The 6,798-nt window shown below is 37.6% G+C and overlaps 1 protein-coding gene across 14 annotated transcripts in view; it reads left to right on the top strand.

Moving 5' to 3' along the window:
- Positions 1-6,798, top strand: part of R3hdm2 (R3H domain containing 2) — a 204,790-nt gene that overhangs the window by 59,821 nt on the left and 138,171 nt on the right. For 11 of the 14 annotated variants that reach the window (XM_023707312.1, XM_023707315.1, XM_023707316.1 and 8 more), the window contains one exon: positions 2,335-2,397. The exons of 1 other annotated variant lie outside the window; for it this stretch is intronic. The gene's annotated coding sequence lies outside the window, so the exon portion shown is untranslated. Of the gene's footprint in view, positions 1-2,329; positions 2,398-6,798 lie in introns of those variants that run through there. 2 more of the 14 variants (XM_023707307.1, XM_023707321.1) reach the window with 1 other exon arrangement.

Below are 6,798 nucleotides of genomic sequence, written 5' to 3'. Positions count from 1 at the left end.
TCACTACTAGATCAGACTCTTAGTGATCCACCTGTTTACAGCCTCCCAAGAGCTGGGATTACAGGCATGCTCCACCACACCCTGTTTAGATTTGCATTTTTATGAAATCATTCATCATCTTTGGGAGGAAGGAGGACGAAACTAGTATATGAGGTTGATGCATTTATTACATTATTCCAATTAGGGTGTAGAAGTATAAGTTTGTAATTCTGCTCTAGCACGGAGACAGGAAGTTCTAAAGATTGAATCAGCTGGGCAATTCAGCCAGACCTGTTTCACTCTTAAGTTTATAAAGGGCTGGGGATGTAGCTTATTGGTAGAGCACTTTGGGTTCAAAACTAATAAAACACACACATGCACACACAAAACCAAACCAAAAATCCAAGCTGGGTATGGTGGTGAATACCTATAATTCCAAAACAGCCTTGAGTTTGCAGTCCTTCTGCCTCAGCCTCCTGAGTAGCTAGAGTTACAGGCATATACCTCTGTGGCACTGTGCCTCTCTGTAGTGTGGGTTTTTGTTGTTGTTGTTTTTGGAGATCAGATCTCACTATGTAGTTCAGACTGTCCTTAAGCCGACTGTGTAACCCAGACTATCCTCAAACTGGAGGTGATTGTCCTGCCTCAGCTTTTCTGGTGCTCAATTACAAGTGTGTGTTACCACATCCAGTTGTAGTGTGTGTTTTGAATTATGTTGCTCTGGATTTTCTTAACTAATTGGAGAGTCTCCTCTTGGTGTACTATGACTCTAAAGTGAACCCCCTGGCCCCACTTAAAAGTCACATTTGTCTTAGTATGTCTTGAGGGCTGGTAGGAAAAGGTAAGTAGTAATTAGGTAACTCGTAATTTCTTTGCATGTGAGAGGAGAAGACATTTCTTGGGAAGAAATTCATTACATGGGTAGTAGTTTAGGGACCAAATTTGGTGGTGAAAACAGGAAGGGCAATATTCTCTGTAGTGTGGGTTTTTGTTGTTGTTGTTTTTGGAGATCAGATCTCACTATGTAGTTCAGTGGTACTGGGGGATTGAACTGCGGTCCCTGTGCTTTGCTAAGCTTGTTCTGAGTAGGTGCTCTAGACCACTGAGCCATCTCACCAGCCCCAGTGGTAATGTATTTATGATGTTGTTTAGCTATCTGCTTTCTCTAGTTTCAGAACTTTTCCATAATCCCATGAACAAACTACATACCCATGCCTTTTTATTTTTTATTTTTTATTTTTTTGTATTTTAGGGAAGGGTCTAAAAGGTGTTCAGGGTCTCACTACTAGATCAGTCTCCTAGTGAGCCACCTGTTCACAGCCTCCCAAGAGCTGGATTACAGGCACATGCCACCATGCCGGAGTCTCAATTGCTGTCTCAGTGTGCCTTGGGGGCAGGGCTGGCATAGCAGGCCCCAGGATCAAAACCCCCAGGCCAGCCCATGGTCCTGGACTTTCTTACCTTAACCACCACATGTACTGATGCAAAAACTCTGAGGTGCACGGGCTATAAAAAACAAGGAAAGTGGGCTGTGATGGAGCTCAGTACTTTCCTAGCATATGTGAGGGCTCTGGGTTTGATCTCTGGTACCATAGAACTTACAAAAATGAACTGTGGAAGAGCTTTTTCTCAGAAATCTTTATAAGATACTGAGGGTAGATTTTAATGATGTGGTATTTGTGGGACAGAGTTGTAGAACAAAATACTGTGTTACAGGTAGTCCTTACTTTGCCTTTGAACACTGAAAGTAGGTATTTTTGGTGTCCCCAAGAGTACAAACTGATTGAGGCATGCTAAGCGTTCAGGGATTCTGAAGTAGATTCAGTAGCATCCATCCCTGAATCTTGTAATAGCAATCATAATAATGATTTCTGCAGTTAGGATGAGGGGATACTACATTATGTTTGTTCTATCTTTAGTCTGTTTTCATTTTTGTTTTTAACCTGCCAGGAGATAGTCTAGATCCGCTCACTCAGTTCAAGACGTGTATGACTACATAGGTAAAGTACAGGTGAAGACTTCCAGGAAGTAAGACTTGATGTTCACTTACATAGAAAGTAGGCGAAGAACAGCTTGTGAGAAGAGAGATCAATAGAAGAGAAAGAGAAAATTAACAAAGGTTTCTTTATATATATATATATATATATATATATATATTAAATTGAGAGCAGGCATGACTGAAGAGGGTTTAGGCAGGTGCAGGATTATGAGAAATGAAAGCAAAAATAGTTGGGAAAGAAGATATTAAGGAGTACTGCTATGAATTGGGTCTCTTTATTTTCTTTAAGGGTCTCAAAATTCTAAGATTTAAAATTGCTTTTAACTTTTTTTTTTTTTTTTTTTTTTTGAGGTTAGACTTGTTTCTTATATGTGATGTCATTCCAGTACTGGACTCATGGAGGCTGAACATTTATTCAGGTAATCACTGAGATCACTTGTATTGCACTTTCTGTGTACCAGTCAGGGAACTAATTAATTACTCAGGCTCTGAGTTCCATCCCCAGCACAGTCAAGATACTGAACATAGTCATCAAACTGATGAGTTTCCTTATCTCCATATATAATCCTTTCCTTAAACCCTGTGGTCTCCAGGCAACCACTGATCTACTTTATTATTATAGCATAGTTTGTATTGTCTAGAATTTCATATAAATTATATATATATATATATATATATGGTCTTATTTATTTTTGGTCTGCTTTTTTGTCTCAATGTAATTATCTTGAGAGTCAGTTACATTTTTTTAAAATCATGCTCTATTATCAGTTACATTTTTGTATGTACTAATAGTTTGTTCATTTTTATTGCTGAGTAGTAATCCATGAGTAATAATTCAGCAATTATAAATAAAGCCATACTATAAATATTTATATAAAAGCTTTTATACTTTTAAAGTTGAGGTGATATTCATATAACATAGTTTACAAATACAAAGTTCAGTGGTAATGTATTTTTTTTTTAAAATTTTATTTATTTATTTATTTGTGTGTGGCCAGCTCAGCCCACCAGGGGGCGGGGCTGGCTGGCATGTGGTACTGGGGGATTGAACCGCGGTCCCTGTGCTTTGCTAAGCTTGTTCTGAGTAGGTGCTCTAGACCACTGAGCCATCTCACCAGCCCCAGTGGTAATGTATTTATGATGTTGTTTAGCTATCTGCTTTCTCTAGTTTCAGAACTTTTCCATAATCCCATGAACAAACTACATACCCATGAATTAATCATTCCCTATTTCTTCCTCCCCACATCTCTTGATAACCTCTAATCTGCTTTCTGTCTTTATGGTTTTTCCATATAAAAGGAATGATATAGTGGTAAAGGACTCATACAGTATCTGACCTTTGTTGCCAAACTTCCTTTAACTTAGTATACTGTTTTTGAAGTTTATCTAAGTTTTGGCATATATCTGTACTTTGTTCCTTATGGCTGAATAAAATATGGCTAGGGGCCAGGGAGATCACTCAGTGGAATAAGCACTTTTCTGGCATGTGCAAGGGCCTGAGTTCAGTCCCCAGTTCTGAAAAAAAAAAAAAAATTGACTATGCAGATGTATATGTATATAACTGCTTATTAATTGGTGGACTATTGGATTGTTTCTATCTTTTTTTTTTCAGAACCAGGGATTGAACTCAGGCCCTTGCACTTGCCAGGGAAGCGCTTATTCCACTGAGCCATCTCCCCAGCCCCTGTTTCTATCTTTTAGATATTAGGAATAATGCTGCTATATAGTATCTATGTCTCTGCTTTTACTCATGTCAAGTATATGTAAGAGTAGAGTTTCTGGGTATATGATAATTTTATGTTCAACTTTTTCAGGAAATGCTGAACTGAAGCACTAATTATGTTACAGTTCAGCAATATGTGAGGATTGCTATTTCTTAGCATTCTCACCAAAACTTAATGTTTGCTTGTATTACTGAGGGCTGAACATAGGGCTTTTGCACTGAGCTATGTTCCTGGCTCTTTTTGTATTTTTTATTTTGAGACAGAGAAATATAATGTTTTGGGATATAGGTAGACTATTTTTTTGGTCTTTTTGAGGTAGGGTTGCACTGTGTAATTCAGGCAGGCCTCGAGTTCACTGTGTAGCCAGATTGCACTTGAACTCATGGTGATTCTCCTAACTCAGCCTCCCAGTTCATGTGCCATCATGCCTGGCCTAGATATGGGTGTTTTAAAAAGCTTACTGTAGTGAAGAAAATTAGCATAGCCATCACCTCACTTTTATTTATTTTTTTAAAAACAGTCTCATTCAGTTCAGGCTGGGCTTGAACTCATTTTGTAGCTTACCTAGGCTGGTCTCAAACTTGAACTTCACATATTTTTAAAAAATAAATTTTATTTTATGTATTTAAAGCATAGGTAATAGTTTTTATGTATATTATAGATATTAAACCCTTAGATATATGACTCACAAGTATTTTTCCATTTTGTAGATTACCATTTCATATCCTTGATAATGTCTTTTTTAAAAAAATGTATTTAGGACAGGGTCTCACTATGTAGATCAGACTCATAGTGATTCTTTTTTTTTTTTTTGTGGAACCAGAGATTGAACTCTGGCCCTTGTGCTTGCCAGGCAAGCACTTATTCTACTGAGCCATCTCCCCAACCCTGATTGTTTTGTTTTCAGCCTCCCAAGTTCTGGGATTATAGGTACGCACTCCACACCCAGTCTCAGTCGCTGACTTAGTGTGCCCCAGGGGTGGGCCAGCACTGCTTGCCAGGGACAGAACCCCAATAATATCTTTAATCACAAAATATTTTATGTTTTTGAAGTACTAGAGATTGAACTCAGGTCCTTTGCACTGAGCTACATCTCTCTGGCTTTTACTTTTGAGATAGGTTCTTGTTAAGTTTCCCAGATGGGACTTGCACTTGCTATCTCCCAGCTTCCCAGAATGCTGGGATTACAGATGTATACAAGATTATTATTATTATTATTAATTTATTTTTTTGGCAGTACTGGGCATTAAACTCAGGACCTTGTGCTTGCCAGGCAAGCACTTATTCTACTGAGCTATCTCCCTGACCCAAGATTAATATTTTCATAAACTCTAATTTATCTTCACTTTTTCTTTTGTTGCTTATTTTGGTGTTTGCTCTTAGAACTCATTGTTAAAGATTCTGAAGATTTACTCCTATTTTTTTTTTTTCTTCTAAGAGGTTTTATAATGTGGTCCAGTATAGGGCATTTATTTGTTTTCAGTGAGATTTTGTATTGAGGATCTACCTCAATCTTAGGAGTTTTGAGACAGGGTTTCAGTATGTCTTTCAGGCTGGCTTTGAACTCACTGTGCAGTAAGTTTGTCTACTCTTTTTGCTTCAGGCTCCTGGGAGCTGGGATTATAGCCCCACCTAGTTTATCTTTTGGTCTTTTGCTTGTGGTTATTCATTTGCCATAGCACTGTTTGTTGAAGAGATTATTCATCCTACTTGGTGGTCTTGGCCTCTTTGTCAATAATCACTTGGCCACAGAGATTTGGGTTTAATTTTGAAATCTCATTTCTTTTAATCTCTGTCCTTTTGTCAGTATTACACTGTTTTGATTGCTATAGCTATATAGTAAGTTATGAAATCAGGAAGTCTGAGCCTTTCTACCTTGGTTTTCTTTTTCAGTATTATATTAGTTGTTTAGGACTCTTTGTTGTTTCACATGAATAGTTGTAAACACATACATTAAGAAAAAGAACAACTTCTGGGTGTTGTGGTCCATGCCTGTGATCCCAGCTACTTGAGATTCTGAGGTAGGAGGATTGCAAGTTCAAGGCCAACCTGGGCAACTTAATGAGACCTTGTCTCAAGAAAAAAAAAAAAAAAAAGATTAATAACTTCTGTGGCTGTAGCTTAGTGGTAGAATACAAAGCCCAGGGTTCAGTTTCCAGTATCAAAAAAGAAAACAGAAAGAAAAATGTTAGATGGGGATTATAATTTAAAACAATGTACTTTGATTAATACCAAATGAATTATACAAGTATCTGAAACTTCTGCATCTACATAGCTCCAATTCTTCTCTTTTTGTGTTGTTACTGTCATATATATTACCTTGTCGTGCACCATGTCTCTGTCAAAACATAGTTAGATCTTAGTTAGATCTTTTTTTTTTTTTTTTTTTTTTTTTGGTGGAATTGGAGGTTGAACTCGGGCCCTTGTGCTTGCAAGGCAAGTGCCTATTTTACTGAGCCATCTCCTTGACCCCTACAGTTAAATCTTTTTTTTTTTTTTTTTTTTTGTGGAACCGGGGATTGAACTCAGACCCTTGCGCCTGCCAGGCAAGCACTTATTCTACTGAGCCATCTCCCTGGCCTCCCCACAGTTAAATCTTAATACAGAGAATTTCAGTAAACAATATATTGATGTGGTTCTTTATATTTACCTGTGTAGTTATCTTTACTGTTTCTTCATTTGTATTTCAGTTGGTGTGTAGTGCTCCTTCATTTTGGGTTCAAAGGCTTCCTTCAGTATTGTAGAGTTGCCAGGCACACACAGGTGGCACACACCTGTAATCCTAGAACTCTGGAGGTTGAGGCAGGAAGATTGCTGCAAGTTTGAGGCTAGCCTGGGTTATAAAGTGAATTCAAGGCCAGCTTGAACTGTATAGCCAAATCTTGTCTCAGAAGGACAAAAAAATTATAGGTCTGCTTGTGACAACTTGTGTCTTTTTGTTTATATAGGAATATTTTAATTTCTCCTTCAAATTTGAAATACAATTTTGTTGGCTATTGAGTTACTTACTGGTTGGCAGTCTTCTTTCAGTATATTGGATATATTATATCTTTAGATTGCCTTTTGGCCTCCATTATTTCTTTTGTTTTCAGATGA

The sequence above is a fragment of the Octodon degus genome, unplaced genomic scaffold (genome assembly GCF_000260255.1).
Source record: "Octodon degus isolate 3935 unplaced genomic scaffold, OctDeg1.0 scaffold00286, whole genome shotgun sequence".
Taxonomy (NCBI): domain Eukaryota; kingdom Metazoa; phylum Chordata; class Mammalia; order Rodentia; family Octodontidae; genus Octodon; species Octodon degus.
The sequence above is the reverse complement of the archived record's forward strand: the minus strand, read 5'-3'. Positions and strand labels throughout refer to the sequence as shown.